Genomic DNA, 17,247 nt, shown 5'->3' on the forward strand with positions numbered 1-17,247 from the left:
GGTTACTTATGCCACCACCGAAGATGAACATCCGTGGAGGGATGCAGGCAAAGCCGATGAGTCAGATGCCTTCTATGACCTCCTGTCACAGGTGCTGGCTAAAGTGGCCCCTCGGGATAGAGTCATCATGTTGGGTGACTTCAATGCCCGAGTTGGTCATGATGCTGGCACCTGGTCTGGAGTGATTGGAGGGCATGGGCCAGATCAGCTCAATAACAACGGTAGGAGGCTGCTAGATTTTTGTGCAGCCCATGGGCTTGTAATTACCAACACGCTGTTCCGGCATCGGCGCATCCACACAACATCATGGATGCATGCCGGGTCCAAGAAAGAACATTTGCTTGACTACATAGTGACGGACCAGCGGATGCGAGCCCATGTCCTTGACACCAGGACCTACCGTGGAGCTGATCTGTTCTCTGACCATCGACTAGTCATCTGTAAGATGCGCCTGCCATTCTTCCACTTCGGTGGTGGGTGTACACCCAGGACCCCATTCCAACCTAAAGTGGCCTGGTCTCAGTCATCTGATGAAAGTTGCAAGCGAGAATTTCATCATCGCTTGCGGCTGGGATTGGCATCGTCCCCGACTCCTCCTGATGTCGAGGGTAAATGGGCAAGGTTTAGGACTGACTCATGCAGCTGCAATGGCTGCTTTGGGTACGCGGTCCAGACCTCCCCAGAGATCCTGGCTGAAAGAGGAGGTGTTAAGGATGGTTGAGAAAAAGCGACAGGGCCACTGTCATCGGGGTGGGTGAGTGAGTGGTGAGTGGATGGGTGAGTGAGTGGTGAGTGGATGGGTGAGTGGATGGGTGAGTGAGAGTGAGTGAGTGGATGGGTGAGTGAGTGGTGAATGGGTGGGTGAGGTGAGTGGTGAATGGGTGGGTGAGGGGATGGGTGAGTGAGTGGATGGGTGGGTGAGTCGTGAGTGGATGGGTGAGTGGTGAATGGATGAGTGAGTGGATGGGTGAGGTGAGTGGTGAGTGGGTGAGGTGAGTGGTGAATGGGTGGGTGAGTGAGTGGTGAGTGGATGGGTGAGGTGAGTGGGTGAGGTGAGTGGATGGGTGAGGTGAGTGGTGAATGGGTGGGTGAGGTGAGTGAGTGGCACAGGAGGCTGCCCGCTACGAAGAAGGCGGCGCAGGCGGAGGAAGGCTCAACAGCCTGGGCTAGGCCTCGACTAGAGCCAAGCCTGGGCTAGGCCTCCAATAGAACCAAGCCTGGGCTAGGCCTCGACTAACACCAAGCCTGGGCTAGGCCTCCAATAGAACCTAGCCTGGGTTAGGCCTCGAATAGATATAGGCCTGGGCAAAGCCTCGACTAGAACCAGTCCTGGGCTAGGCCTCGACTAGAACCAGGCCTGGGCAATGCTTTGACTAGAACCAGGCCTGGTCAAGGCCTCGACTAGAACCAGGCCTGGACTAGGCCTCGACTAGAACCATGCCTGAGCAAAGCCGAGACTAGATCCAGGCCTGGACTAGGCCTCACCTAGAACCAGGCCAGAGCAAGGCCTGACTAGATCCAGGCCTCTCGTATCCTAGGTTGAGCCTGAACTAGGCCGCACATATCCTAAGTTGAGCCTCAATCAGGCCTCGACGAGAACCAGGCCTGAGCAATGCCTCGACTAGAACCAGGCCTGGGCTAGGCCTCGACTAGAAACAGGCTAGAGCAAGGTCTCGACTAGAACCAGGCCTGGGCTAGGCCTCGACTAGAACCAGGCCTGGGAAATGCCTCAACTGGAGCCTGGCCTGGTCAGAGGCCTCGTCTAGAAACAGGCCTGGACTAGGCCTAGACTAGTACCAAGCCTGGGCAAGGCCTCGACTAGAACCAGGCCTGGGCAATTCTTTGACTAGACCAGGCCTGGTCAAGGCCTCGACTAGAACCAGGCCTGGGCAAGGCCTCGACTAGAACCAGGCCTGGGCAAGGCCTCGACTAGAACCAGGCCTGGGCAAGGCCTCGACTAGAACCAGGTCAGGGCAAGGCCTGACTAGATCCAGGCCTCTCGTATCCTAGGCTGAGCCTGAACTAGGCCGCACATATCCTAAGTTGAGCCTGAATGAGGCCTCCATTATGCTGGGTGAGTGAGAGGGTGAGTGAGTGGGTTGGTGAGTGGGTGAGTGAGTGGGTGGGTGGTGAGTGGGTGAATGGGTGAGAGAGTGGGTGAATGGTTGGGTGAGTGAGTGAGTGGATTGGTGAGTGGGTTGTTGAGTGGGTGGGTGAATGAATGGATGAGTGAGTGGGTTAGTGGCTGGGCTGGTGGCTTAGTGGGTGAGTGAGTGGGTGGGTTTGTGGGTAAGTGAGTGAGTGAGTCGATGAGTGAGTGGGTGGGGTATTGGGTGAGTGAGGTGCTGCTGCTACTCGCTACTAACAGCACTTGCCCCAACAGTCTGCGAAAGGCTACAGGTGGGAGCTTTGGGTGAGTCTGTGAGTGAGTCTGTGGGTGAGTCTGTGAGTGACTCTGTGGGTGAGTCTGTGAGTGAGTCTGTGGCTGAGTTAAGTGAGTCTGAGTGAGTCTGGGTGAGTCTGTGAGTGATTCTTTGGGTAATGTTCAGATGTAAATACACAAATAAAGCATTTGCATTCAGTTTACAAGTGTCCGGTTGGTTTTGTGTGAGGGTGGGTGGGTGAGTGAGTGGGTGAGTGGGTAGGTGCGTGGGTGGGTGGGTGAGTGAGTGGGTGAGTGGGTGGGTGAGTGGGTGAGTTTGTGAGTGGGTGAGTGACTGGGTGAGTGGGTGGGTGATTGAGTGGGTGGGTGGGTGAGTGAGTGAGTGGGTGAGTGAGTGAGTGGGTGAGTGCGTGGGTGGGTGCGTGGGTGGGTGAGTGAGTTGGTGGGTGGATGAGTGGGTGGATGAGTGGGTGACACATACAGACACACCCAGACACACACACAGTCACACACACAGTCACACACACAGACACATACAGACACACACAGACACACATACACACAGACACACACACAGACACACACACAGACACACACACAGACACACACACAGACACACACACACAGACACACATACACACAGACACACACACAGACACAAACAAAAAAACAAAGATCCCCCATATAGCCTTAACAGACTGTAGGGGCAAGTGCTGTTAGCGAGCACCTATGAAGGCCGGAACGGTACACGAGGGGGTGGGTGGCCAGCACCACGCCCGACCGCCTTTGTCTCCCCAGTGGCGATATTTACACACCGCACCAGGTACTCATTTTGAGGCTGAGTCGACCTAGGGGAGGCCCGGGACCGGTTCAGATAATCGTCACTGGTGTTGGCCGTGAGCGGGAATCGAACTCGGGTCGCCAGGTTCATAGCGCAGCGCGCTAACCGCTACACTATCGCTCCCCCACAGACACACACACACAGACACATACACATACAGACGTACACACACACAGACACACACAGACACACACACAGTCACACACACACACAGACACACAGACACATACACAGACACACACAGACACACAGACGTACACACACACAGACACAAACAGACACACAGACACACACAGACACACACAGACACACATACACACACACAGACACACAGACGTACACACACACAGACACACACAGACACACATACACACAGACACACACACAGACACTCACACACAGACACACACACAGACACACACACAGACACACACACAGACACACACACACACAGTCACACACACAGTCACACACACAGACGTACACACACACAGACGTACACACACACATTCACACACAGTCACACACGCACAGACACACAGACACACAGACACACACAGACAGACTCACAGACACACAGACAGAAGACAGACATAAACACAGACGTACACACACAGACGTACACACAGACAGTCACACACACAGACAGACACACACAGTCACACACACAGACGTACAGTCACACACAGACAGACACACGCACACACACACAGTTACACACAGACAGACACACAGACAGACTCACAGACACACACAGACAGAAGACAGACACACACACAGACACACACACAGACACACAGGTACACACACAGACTGTGAACTGGCCATTATTAAATCTGAATAAAATTCACTACCACACAGACTCCCAGCTTTCTCTGGGTGGGTGGGTGAGTGGGTGAGTCGTGAGTGGGTGGTGAGTGGTGAGTGGATGGGTGATTGAGTGGTGAGTGAGTGGGTGAGTCGTGAGTGGGTGGTGAGTGGATGGGTGGGTGAGTGGTGAGTGGATGGGTGAGTCGTGAGTGGGTGGGTGAGGTGAGTGGTGAGTGGGTGGGTGAGGTCAGTGGTGAGTGGATGGGTGGGTGAGTGGTGAGTGGATGAGTGAGTGGTGAGTGGATGGGTCGTGAGTGGGTGGGTGAGTGGTGAGTGGATGGGTGAGTGGTGAGTGGTGAGTAGATGGGTGAGTGGTGAGTGGATGGGTGAGTGGTGAGTGGGTGGGGTGAGTGGATGGGTCGTGAATGGGTGGGTGAGGTGAGTGGATGGGTGAGTGGTGAGTGGATGGGTGGGTGAGTGGATAGGTGGGTGAGTCGTGAGTGGTGGGGTGAGTGGATGGGTGAGTGAGTGGTGAGTGGATGGGTGAGTGGGTGAGTGGATGGGTCGTGAATGGGTGGGTGAGGTGAGTGAGTGGATGGGTGAGTGGGTGAGGTGAGTGGATGGGTGAGTGGTGAGTGGATGGGTGGGTGAGTGGGTGAGTCGTGAGTGGGTGGGTGAGGTGAGTGAGTGGTGAGTAGATGGGTGAGTGAGTGGTGAGTGGATGGGTGAGTGGATGGGTGAGTGAGAGTGAGTGAGTGGATGGGTGAGTGAGTGGTGAATGGGTGGGTGAGGTGAGTGGTGAATGGGTGGGTGAGGGGATGGGTGAGTGAGTGGATGGGTGGGTGAGTCGTGAGTGGATGGGTGAGTGGTGAATGGATGAGTGAGTGGATGGGTGAGGTGAGTGGTGAGTGGGTGAGGTGAGTGGTGAATGGGTGAGTGGGTGGGTGGGTGAGGTGAGTGGTGAATGGGTGGGTGAGTGAGTGGTGAGTGGATGGGTGAGTGAGTGGTGAGTGGATGGGTGAGTGGATGGGTGAGTGAGAGTGAGTGAGTGGATGGGTGAGTGAGTGGTGAATGGGTGGGTGAGGTGAGTGGTGAATGGGTGGGTGAGGGGATGGGTGAGTGAGTGGATGGGTGGGTGAGTCGTGAGTGGATGGGTGAGTGGTGAATGGATGAGTGAGTGGATGGGTGAGGTGAGTGGTGAGTGGGTGAGGTGAGTGGTGAATGAGTGGGTGAGTGAGTGGTGAGTGGATGGGTGAGGTGAGTGGGTGAGGTGAGTGGATGGGTGAGGTGAGTGGTGAATGGGTGGGTGAGGTGAGTGAGTGGCACAGGAGGCTGCCCGCTACGACGAAGGCGGCGCAGGCGGAGGAAGGCTCAACAGCCTGGGCTAGGCCTCGACTAGAGCCAAGCCTGGGCTAGGCCTCCAATAGAACCAAGCCTGGGCTAGGCCTCGACTAACACCAAGCCTGGGCTAGGCCTCCAATAGAACCTAGCCTGGGTTAGGCCTCGAATAGATATAGGCCTGGGCAAAGCCTCGACTAGAACCAGTCCTGGGCTAGGCCTCGACTAGAACCAGGCCTGGGCAATGCTTTGACTAGAACCAGGCCTGGTCAAGGCCTCGACTAGAACCAGGCCTGGACTAGGCCTCGACTAGAACCATGCCTGAGCAAAGCCGAGACTAGATCCAGGCCTGGACTAGGCCTCACCTAGATCCAGGCCAGAGCAAGGCCTGACTAGATCCAGGCCTCTCGTATCCTAGGTTGAGCCTGAACTAGGCCGCACATATCCTAAGTTGAGCCTCAATCAGGCCTCGACGAGAACCAGGCCTGAGCAATGCCTCGACTAGAACCAGGCCTGGACTAGGCCTCGACTAGATCCAGGCCTGGGCTAGCGCTCGACTAGAACCAGGCCTGGGCTATGCCTCCACTACGACCAAGCCTGGGCTAGGCCTCGACTAGAAAGAACCCTGGGCTAGGCCTCCACTAGAACCAAGCCTGGGCTAGGCCTCCTCTAGAACGAACCCTGGGCTAGGCCTCAACTAGAACCAAGCCCAGGGAAATGCCTCCATTAGAACCAAGCCTGGGCTAGGCCTCCATTAGAACCAAGCCTGGGCTAGGCCTCGACTAGAATGGACGCTGGGCTAGGCCTCCACTACAACCAGCCTGGGTTAGGCCTCGAAAAGATCTAGGCCTGGGCAAGGCCTCGACTAGAACCAGGCCTGGGCTAGGCCTCGCCTGGATCCAGGCCTGGGCAAGGCCTCGCCTAGATCCAGGCCTGGGTAAGGCCTCGACTAGAACCAGGAGTGGACTAGGTCTCGACTAGACCCAGACCTGGGTAAGGCCTCGACTAGAACCAGGCCTGGGCAAGGCCTCATCTAGAACCAGGCCTGGGAAATGCTTGACTAGATCCAGGCCTCTCGTATCCTAGGCAGAGCCTGAACTAGGCCGCACATATCCTAAGTTGAGCCTGAATGAGGCCTCGATTATGCTGGGTGAGTGAGTGGGTGAATGGGTGAGTGAGTGGCTTGGTGAGTGGGTTAGGTGAGTGAGTGGGTGGGTGGTGAGTGGGTGAATGGGTGAGAGAGTGGGTGAATGGTTGGGTGAGTGAGTGGGTGAGTGGTGAGTGAGTGGGTGGGTGGTGAGTGAGTGAGTGGATTGGTGAGTGGGTTGTTGAGTGGGTGGGTGAATGAATGGGTGAGTGAGTGGGTTAGTGGCTGGGCTGGTGGCTTAGTGGGTGAGTGAGTGGGTGGGTTTGTGGGTAAGTGAGTGAGTGAGTCGATGAGTGAGTGGGTGGGGTATTGGGTGAGTGAGGTGCTTCTGCTACTCGCTACTAACAGCACTTGCCCCAACAGTCTGCGAAAGGCTACAGGTGGGAGCTTTGGGTGAGTCTGTGAGTGAGTCTGGGTGAGTCTGTGAGTGAGTCAGTGGGTGAGTCTGTGAGTGAGTCTGTGGGTGAGTCTGTGAGTGAGTCTGTGGCTGAGTTAAGTGAGTCTGAGTGAGTCTGGGTGAGTCTGTGAGTGATTCTTTGGGTAATGTTCAGATGTAAATACACAAATAAAGCATTTGCATTCAGTTTACAAGTGTCTGGTTGGTTTTGTGTGAGGGTGGGTGGGTGAGTGAGTGAGTGGGTAGGTGTGTGGGTGGGTGGGTGGGTGAGTGAGTGGGTAGGTGCGTTGGTGGGTGGGTGAGTGGGTGGGTGAGTGAGTGGGTGAGTGGGTGGGTGAGTGAGTGGGTGAGTGAGTGAGTGGGTGGTTGAGTGGGTGAGTGAGTTTGTGAGTGGGTGAGTGACTGGGTGAGTGGGTGGGTGATTGAGTGGGTGGGTGGGTGAATGAGTGGGTGAGTGGGTGGGTGAGTGAGTGGGTGAGTGAGGTGAGTGAGTGGGTGAGTGAGTGATTTGGTGAGTGCGTGGGTGGGTGCGTGGGTGGGTGAGTGAGTTGGTGAGTTAGTGAGTGGGTGGATGAGTGAGTGAATGAGTGGCGAGTGGGTGAGGTGAGTGGGTGCGTGGGAGGGTGCGTGTGTGATGAGTGATTGTGAGTGGTCAGTGTGTGAGTGTGTGTGATTGAGTATGTGAGTAACTCCAAACATCTCCATTGCTTCAATTATTTAATTCAAACAATGGCAAACTTCATCAGCAACATCATAACCTTGGTAACATCAGAAAATATTAATACCACCATCATCACCATCACCGTGATCACAGCTCTTTCCATGTGACAGCTTTTCATTACCTCCTCGCGGTGCCGGACGGGCAACTCTGTCGTGGACAGTGCTGTGGGGTGAGGTCCAATTTTGATTGGCTCCTCCCCTCATGGCGTCTGTGACCACCACAGTGGCTAAACGGGGGCTCTGGACGGGTGCGAGGGGCTGGTAACCCCTCCACCTTCAATAAATTACCAGTAAACCGCGAATTAAGTATATAACTAATAAGCTTGTGCCGGAGGCCCCGGGGGGACAGGCGTCTATGACGTCTCCTGGCCAAACCCCAATTGGCAGAGCCAGGAGATTGAATCTCTACCCTCGGGGCTCCTCCAGAAACAACGAAAAACCACTACGGGTGGCCACGTGGAATGTTCGAACGCTCACTGCGGAGGAGAACCTGCCACTCCTCTGTTGGGAGCTGGACCTGTGCCGCCTGGATCTCTGTGGCATTCAGGAGGTCCGGTGGACCGGTTCTGGTTCCTGCCACCATGAGGGGTGGACAGTCCTCTACTCGGGGCAGCAGAACCAGGCCTGGTCAAGGCCTCGACTAGAACCAGGCCTGGACTAGGCCTCGACTAGAACCAGGCCTGGACTAGGCCTCGACTAGATCCAGGCCTGGCTAGGCCTCGACTAGAACCAGGCCTGGGCTATGCCTCCACTACGACCAAGCCTGGGCTAGGCCTCCTCTAGAACGAACCCTGGGCTAGGCCTCAACTAGAACCAAGCCCTAGGCTAGGCCTCCTTATAGATCCAAGCCTGGGCTAGGCCTCCATTAGAACCAAGCCTGGGCTAGGCCTCGACTAGAATGAACGCTGGGCTAGGTCTCCAATAGAACCAAGCCTGGGCTAGGCCTCGACTAGAATGAACCCTGGGCTAGGCCTCCACTACAACCAGCCTGGGTTAGGCCTCGAATAGAACTAGGCCTGGGCTAGGCCTCCACTAGAACCAGGCCTGCACAAGGCCTCTTCAAGAACCAGGCCTGGGCAAGGCCTCAGTTACAACCATGCCTGGGAAAGGCATCGAATAGAACCAGGCCTGGGCTAGGCCTCGACTATAAGTAGGCCTGGGCAAGACCTTGTCGAGAACCAGGCCCAGGCAAGGCCTCGACTTGAACCAGTCCTGGGCTAGGCCTCGACTAGAAACAGGCTAGAGCAAGGTCTCGACTAGAACCAGGCCTGGGCTAGGCCTCGACTAGAACCAGGCCTGGGCAATGCCTCAACTGGAACCAGGCCTGGTCAAGGCCTCGTCTAGAACCAGGCCTGGACTAGTCCTCGACTAGTGCCAAGCCTGGGCAAGGCCTCGACTAGCACCAGGCCTGGGCAATTCTTTGACTAGAACCAGGCCTGGTCAAGGCCTCGACTAGAACCAGGCCTGGACAAGGCCTCGACTAGAGCCAGGCCTGGGCAAGGCCTCGACTAGATCCAGGCCTGGACTAGGCCTCACCTAGAACCAGGTCAGGGCAAGGCCTGACTAGATCCAGGCCTCTCGTATCCTAGGCTGAGCCTGAACTAGGCTGCACATATCCTAAGTTGAGCCTGAATCAGGCCTCGACTACAACCAGGTCTCGGCAATGCCTCGACTAGAACCAGTCCTGGGCTAGGCCTCGACTAGAAACAGGCTAGAGCAAGTCTCGACTAGAACCAGGCCTGGGCTAGGCCTCGACTAGAACCAGGCCTGGGCAATGCCTCAACTGGAGCCTGGCCTGGTCAAGGCCTCGTCTAGAAACAGGCCTGGACTAGGCCTAGACTAGTACCAAGCCTGGGCAAGGCCTCGACTAGAACCAGGCCTGGGCAATTCTTTGACTAGAACCAGGCCTGGTCAAGGCCTCGACTAGAACCAGGCCTGGGCAAGGCCTCGAATAGAACCAGGCCTGGGCAAGGCCTCGACTAGATCCAGGCCTGGGCTAGGCCTCACCTAGAACCAGGTCAGGGCAAGGCCTGACTAGATCCAGGCCTCTCGTATCCTAGGCTGAGCCTGAACTAGGCTGCACATATCCTAAGTTGAGCCTGAATCAGGCCTCGACTAGAACCAGGCATCGGCAATGCCTCAACTAGAACCAGGCCTGGTCAAGGCCTCGACTAGAACCAGGCCTGGACTAGGCCTGGACAAGAACCAGACCTGAGCAAGGCCTCGACTAGAACCAGGCCTGGGCAATGCTTTGACTAGAACCAGGCCTGGGCAATGCTTTGACTAGAACCAGGCCTGGGCTAGGCGTCGACTAGAAACAGACCTGGGCTAGGCCTCGACTAGATCGAGGCCTGGGCTAGGCCTCGACTAGATCCAGGCCTGGGCTAGGCCTCGACTAGAACCAGGCCTGGGCAAGGCCTCATCTAGAACCAGGCCTGGGAAATGCCTGACTAGATCCAGGCCTCTCGTATCCTAGGCTAAGCCTGAACTAGGCCGCACATATCCTAAGTTGAGCCTGAATGAGGCCTCGATTATGCTGGGTGAGTGAGTGGGTGAGTGAGTGGGTTGGTGAGTGGGTGGGTGAGTGAGTGGGTGGGTGGTGAGTGGGTTAGTGGCTGGGCTGGTGGCTTAGTGGGTGAGTGAGTGGGTGGGTTTGTGGGTAAGTGAGTCGATGAGTGAGTGGGTGGGGTATTGGGTGAGTGAGGTGCTGCTGCTACTCGCTACTAACAGCACTTGCCCCAACAGTCTGCGAAAGGCTACAGGTGGGAGCTTTGGGTGAGTCTGTGAGTGAGTCTGGGTGAGTCTGTGAGTGAGTCAGTGGGTGAGTCTGTGAGTGAGTCTGTGGGTGAGTCTGTGAGTGACTCTGTGGGTGAGTCTGTGAGTGAGTCTGTGGCTGAGTTAAGTGAGTCTGAGTGAGTCTGGGTGAGTCTGTGGGTGATTCTTTGGGTAATGTTCAGATGTAAATACACAAATAAAGCATTTGCATTCAGTTTACAAGTGTCTGGTTGGTTTTGTGTGAGGGTGGGTGGGTGGGTGAGTGAATGGGTAAGTGGGTAGGTGCGTGGGTGGGTGGGTGAGTGAGTGGGTGGGTGAGTGGGTGAGTGAGTTTGTGAGTGGGTGAGTGACTGGGTGAGTGGGTGGGTGATTGAGTGGGTGGGTGGGTGAGTGAGTGAGTGGGTGAGTGGGTGGGTGAGTGAGTGGGTGAGTGAGGTGAGTGAGTGGGTGAGTGAGTGAGTGGGTGAGTGCGTGGGTGGGTGCGTGGGTGGGTGAGTGAGTTGGTGGGTGGATGAGTGGGTGGATGAGTGGGTGAGGTGAGTGGGTGCGTGGGAGGGTGAGTGAGTGATGAGTGGGTGAGTGGGTGAATGAGTGAGTGGGTGATGAGTGTGTGATGAGTGAGTGATTGTGAGTGGTGAGTGTGTGAGTGTGTGTGATTGAGTATGTGAGTAACTCCAAACATCTCCATTGCTTCAATTATTTAATTCAAACAATGGCAAACTTCATCAGCAACATCATTACCTTGGTAACATCAGAAAATATTAATACCACCATCATCACCATCACCGTGATCACAGCTCTTTCCATGTGACAGCTTTTCATTACCTCTTCGCGGTGCCGGACTGGCAACTCTGTCGTGGACAATGCTGTGGGGTGAGGTCCAATTGTGATTGGCTCCTCCCCTCATGGCGTCTGTGACCACCACAGTGGCTAAACGGGGGCTCTGGACGGGTGCGAGGGGCTGGTAACGCCTCCACCTTCAATTAATTACCACTAAACCACGAGTTAAACTGAAATATATAACTAATAAGCTTGTGCCGGAGGCCCCGGGGGGACAGGCGTCTATCACGTCTCCTGGCCAAACCCCAATTGGCGGAGCCAGGAGATTGAATATCTACCCTCGGGGCTCCTCCAGAAACAACGAAAAACCACTACGGGTGGCCACGTGGAATGTTCGAACGCTCACTGCGGAGGAGAGGCTGCCACTCCTCTGTCGGGAGCTGGACCGGTACCGCCTGGATCTCTGTGGCATTCAGGAGGTCCGGTGGACCGGTTCTGGTTCCTGCCACCATGAGGGGTGGACAGTCCTCTACTCGGGGCAGCAGACTGCCAAACAACAGGGTGTGGCTCTTCTTCTGAACAAAAGAATGAAGGGGGAGTGGGAGCGTGGCAGTGAGGTGTGGGAAGCTGTAAGCCCCAGGCTACTTTTGGCTCGCCTTCCCATCAACCGGAGGCGAGGAATGGTGGTCGTGGTTACTTATGCCACCACCGAAGATGAACATCCGTGGAGGGATGCAGGCAAAGCCGATGAGTCAGATGCCTTCTATGACCTCCTGTCACAGGTGCTGGCTAAAGTGGCCCCTCGGGATAGAGTCATCATGTTGGGTGACTTCAATGCCCGAGTTGGTCATGATGCTGGCACCTGGTCTGGAGTGATTGGAGGGCATGGGCCAGATCAGCTCAATAACAACGGTAGGAGGCTGCTAGATTTTTGTGCAGCCCATGGGCTTGTAATTACCAACACACTGTTCCGGCATCGGCGCATCCACACAACATCATGGATGCATGCCGGGTCCAAGCAAGAACATTTGCTTGACTACATAGTGACGGACCAGCGGATGCGAGCCCATGTCCTTGACATCAGGACCTACCGTGGAGCTGATCTGCCCTCTGACCATCGACTAGTCATCTGTAAGATGCGCCTGCCATTCTTCCACTCCGGTGGTGGGTGTACACCCAGGACCCCATTCCAACCTAAAGTGGCCTGGTCTCAGTCATCTGATGAAAGTTGCAAGCGAGAATTTCATCATCGCTTGCGGCTGGGATTGGCATCGTCCCCGACTCCTCCTGATGTCGAGGGTAAATGGGCGAGGTTTAGGACTGACTCATGCAGCTGCAATGGCTGCTTTGGGTACGCGGTCCAGACCTCCCCAGAGACCCTAGCTGAAAGAGGAGGTGTTAAGGATGGTTGAGAAAAAGCGACAGGCCCACTGTCATCGGCTACAGAATCCCACGTCAGAGAATGAGGAGGCTTACCGCAGCCTTCGCTCGGAGGTTCGGAGAGCCGTGAGGCGCTGCAAGGATGGGTGGTGGCCGCGGGTTGCTGAGGAGATGGAGTCTGCCTCAGTGGCCCGTGATCACAAATCTCTATTTAACGCCATCAAAAAAGTAACCTGCAGCGCCACACCTATTACCATCATTAGGGGAAAAAACGGTGATCCAATCTCCCACCCCCAGGAACAGGTTTGCAGATTTGGTGAGCATTCCTGTGAGGTCCTGGGGGAGGGAAAATCCCTCAGCCAGGAAAACATCGTGGCACAAAGTGAGGATGACCCTGCTGAGGCTGCGGTGCCTCGCCTAGAACCAGGCCTGGGTAAGGCTTTGACTAGAACCAGGAGTGGACTAGGCCTCGACTAGAACCAGGCCTGGGCTAGGCGTCGACTAGAACGAGGCCTGGGCAAGGCATCGTCAAGAACCAGGCCTGGGCAAGGCCTCGGTTACAACCAGGCCCGGGCAAAGCCTCGACTAGAACCAGGCCTGGGCTAGGTCTTGACTAGAACCAGGCCTGGGCAATGCCTCGACTGGAACCAGGCCTGGTCAAGGCCTCGACTAGAACCAGGCCTAGACTAGGCCTCGACTAGAACGAACCCTGGGCTAGGCCTCAACTAGAACCAAGCCCTGGGCTATGCATCGACTAAAACCAAGTCTGGGCTAGGCCTCAATTAGAACCAAGCCTGGGCTAGGCCTCCTCTAGAACGAACCCTGGGCTAGGCCTCAACTAGAACCAAGCCCAGGGCTAAGCCTCGACTAAAACCAAGCCAGGGCTAGGCCTCAATTAGAACCAAGCCGGGGCTAGGCCTCGACTTAAACCAAGCCCGGGCTAGGCCTCCAATAGAAACAAGCCTGGGCTAGGCCGCGACTTAAACAAACCTTGGGCTAGGCCTCGCTTACAACCAGGCCCGGGCAAAGACTCGACTAGAACCAGGCCTGGGCGAGGTCTTCACTAGAACCAGGCCTGGGCAATGCCTCGACTGGAACCAGGCCTGGTCAAGGCCTCGACTAGAACCAGGCCTGGTCAAGGCCTCGACTAGAACCAGGCCTGGACTAGAACCAGACCTGGGCAAGGCCTCGACTAGAACCAGGCCTGAGCAATGCTTTGACTAGAACCTGGCCTGGACAATGCTTTGACTAGAACCAGGGCTTGGCAAGGCCTCGAATAGATCCAGGCCTGGGCTAGGCGTCGACTATAACCAGAGCTGGGTAAGGCATCGACTAGATCCAGGCCTGGGCTAGGCCTCGACTAGAACCAGGCCTAGGCTAGGCCTCGACTAGAACCAGGCCTGGGCAAGGCCTCATCTAGAACCAGGCCTGGGAAATGCCTGAATAGATCCAGGCTAGAGGGGAGTTATAAGGGGCTTAAAATCAGACCTCAAGACCATTTGGAGAGGAAGTTTACTGAGGATAGACGCTCGACTCATCGCTCTGCAGATTTCCCTTCTCCTGCGAGACTCAGCCTGGCGAGCACGATTGCTTGGCGACTGGTTGGCGACTTTGCTTCGGGAGAGTTCGTGGCGATCTCTTTAGACGGGTTACAGGGTCATCGATACACCGTGCATCAACAAGTAAGTGTCTTTGTTAGTGGATAGCCAGGTAATCGCGTGTGTAGTCCGACTTACGAGACGTTACTTTGTCTCGATTGGACGTTCGTGAGAGTTTGCTTTTTGGCGATTTGAGCCACACATCCACGCAGCATAGAGGGCGCCGTTAACTCTCAACAACACCCGCGACTGTTACTCTGCTCTGTAGAATCAGTCACATGGAGCAGATGAACTCTCCACAGTGCCAAGCCCACACGGGCGAGAAGCCATTCAATTGTTCTGCGTGTGGGAAGGCATTTGCATGGAAATCAAATCTTCACAGTCACCAGAAAACTCACACGGGATGCCTGGATGTAGTGGAGGTAATGAGTCCTGGCAACAATTACTCTTTCGACCTCATGCAGGTGGATGCTGAGAAATCGCTGCTGGAGTGGCTGGAGGGTCAAAGTTTTGAAGACTTCTGTTAACTCTTGAAGTCCTGGAATGTCCACGTTTGTGTCTCTGTTAGATCAATTGATAAGGTACACATTATTATTTCCGTGATTTCCAGTACTCCAAGCTAGAGCGATGTTGTGAATGCTCTATGATGTATTCTGATAAGAAGGAATTCCTTTTCAGCTCCAGAAGTGTTCACTTATTTCAGGATGACAACAATTTTATACTTCCATAGATGCGTTGCTTCGCCTGGTGGTTGTATCATCGGGACTGTTAAATGTGTGATGTTTATGGTAGAAGGTGCCACGTGTTGTCATCTTCTCACAGCTACTTGAGTGTTGTAGTTTATTCTAGACTTCGTCACGTTAAGATGGTGCTTTGTAGTCATATCGGATTACTTGTTGATGTGGTGTGATCCACAGTGGTTGTGAGGTGGTCCAATTCCTGATTTTACTGTCGTGACTAAGTGGCATTGTTGAGCTAAAGTTGGAGAAAGACTGTGATCATAACGTTGCCCTATATTTTAAACATTTTTCTTTAATTTTTTTATTGTTTGATTAAAAAAACTTCTTCAAAGTGTCGGTTTCAGAATGTGCGTTCGTTGTTCCTGTGTTTGATGGCTTGGACTTGTGGACGAATTGCTTCAGTCGATAAGGACGTCAATTGGGAAGGATTAAGACGTTCACGTGTTTGATTTTGAGAATATTTTATAACTGTTGAATTAATGAAAGTGAAATAATTTTCCTAGTTCCTTAACTGTTTGAAAAAGCGAATTAATAAAGATTAATAAAGACCTGATTTGTGTTCCTAAACATGACTGATCGTACATTATTGCTACCATTTCCTTCCTTAAAAAGAATATGGACAAGTAGCCATGCACACACGAGTGTGTATCCTAACACGACTGTATATATATACAGCGGTGTGCATTCACGCACGAGTGTGCATATACAGGGGTGTACATACATACTTTAAGATGACTACTCAAAGTTTATGACGGAAATTATAACATAACATCCTCGTTTTCTAGAAACACCTCGCTCAACACGAGTGTCCTTCAATATATTTATGAAACAAAGTCAGTACACTGTAAATTTGCACCTCGTTGTCCAAATCAAACTGGACAACAACATTTTGATTCTTTAGACTATGTGTCGTTGTTTAATCCTTTAAACTTGCAGCAGTGTAGAGGACATTGCGGGGTCAATATTAGCAAATCAACAGGAAGCACGGAATTATGCATGGAGATGTACATTTTATTCAAACGGAAGCGTACAATTATGCAGTGGGATGTTCATACATATTAAGGTTTAATTTAAATGGCCAGATTAGCTAAGCTTTGTTGATTTATATGCGGATTGTAAATGTTACAAATCTACAATTGAATGCAAAGTCCATGATAGGCCAAATCGAGAACAAAGGATTTGGATGCGAGAGGGGAGTTATAAGGGGCTTAAAATCAGACCTCAAGACCATTTGGAGAGGAATTTTACCGAGGATAGACGCTCGACTCATCGCTCTGCAGATTTCCCTTCTCCTGCGAGACTCAGCCTGGCGAGCACGATTGCTTGGCCACTGGTTGGCAACTTTGCTTCGGGAGAGTTCGTGGCGATCTCTTTAGACGGGTTACAGGGTCATCGATACACCGTGCATCAACAAGTAAGTGTCTTTGTTAGTGGATAACCAGGTAATCGCGTGTGTAGTCCGTCTTACGGGGCGTTACTTTGTCTCGGCTGGACGTTCGTGAGATTTGCTTTTTGGCGATTTGAGCCACACATCCACGCAGCATAGAGGGCACCGTTAACTCTCAACAACACCCGCGACTGTTACTCTGCTCTGTAGAATCAGTCACATGGAGCAGATGAACTCTCCACAGTGCCACGCACACACGGGCGAGAAGCCATTCCATTGTTCTGTGTGTGTGAAGGCATTTTCACGGAAAGCAACTCTTAGCAGACACCAGAAAACACACACAGGCGAGAAGCCGTTCAATTGCTCTGTGTGTGGGAAGGCATTTGCACAGAAATCACATCTTCAGAGTCATCAGAAAACACACACGGGCGAGAAGCCATTCAAGTGTTCTGTGTGTGGGAAGGCATTTGCACGGAAAACAATTCTTCACAGTCACCAGAAAACTACACGGGCGAGAAGCCGTTCAATTGCTCTGTGTGTGGGAAGGCATTTGCACAGAAATCACATCTTCAGAGTCATCAGAAAACACACACGGGCGAGAAGCCATTCAAGTGTTCTGTGTGTGGGAAGGCATTTGCACGGAAAACAATTCTTCACAGTCACCAGAAAACTCACACGGGCGAGAAGCCATTCACTTGTTCTGCGTGTGGGAAGGCATTTGCATGGAAATCAAATCTCCACAGTCACCAGAAAATTCACACGGGATGGCTGGATGTAGTGGAGGTAATGAGTCCTGGCAACAATTACTCTTTCGACCTCATGCAGGTGGATGCTGAGAAATCGCTGCTGGAGTGGCTGGAGGGTCAAAGTTTTGAGGTCTTCTGTTAACTCTTGAAGTCCTGGAATGTGCATGTTTGTGTCTCTGTTAGTTCAATCGATAAAGTACACATT

The sequence above is a fragment of the Petromyzon marinus genome (genome assembly GCF_048934315.1).
Source record: "Petromyzon marinus isolate PM22_M1 ecotype Great Lakes invasive population chromosome 85 unlocalized genomic scaffold, UKy_Petmar_22M1.pri1.0 chr85_unloc.1, whole genome shotgun sequence".
In the NCBI taxonomy this organism is placed as follows: Eukaryota; Metazoa; Chordata; class Hyperoartia; order Petromyzontiformes; family Petromyzontidae; genus Petromyzon; species Petromyzon marinus.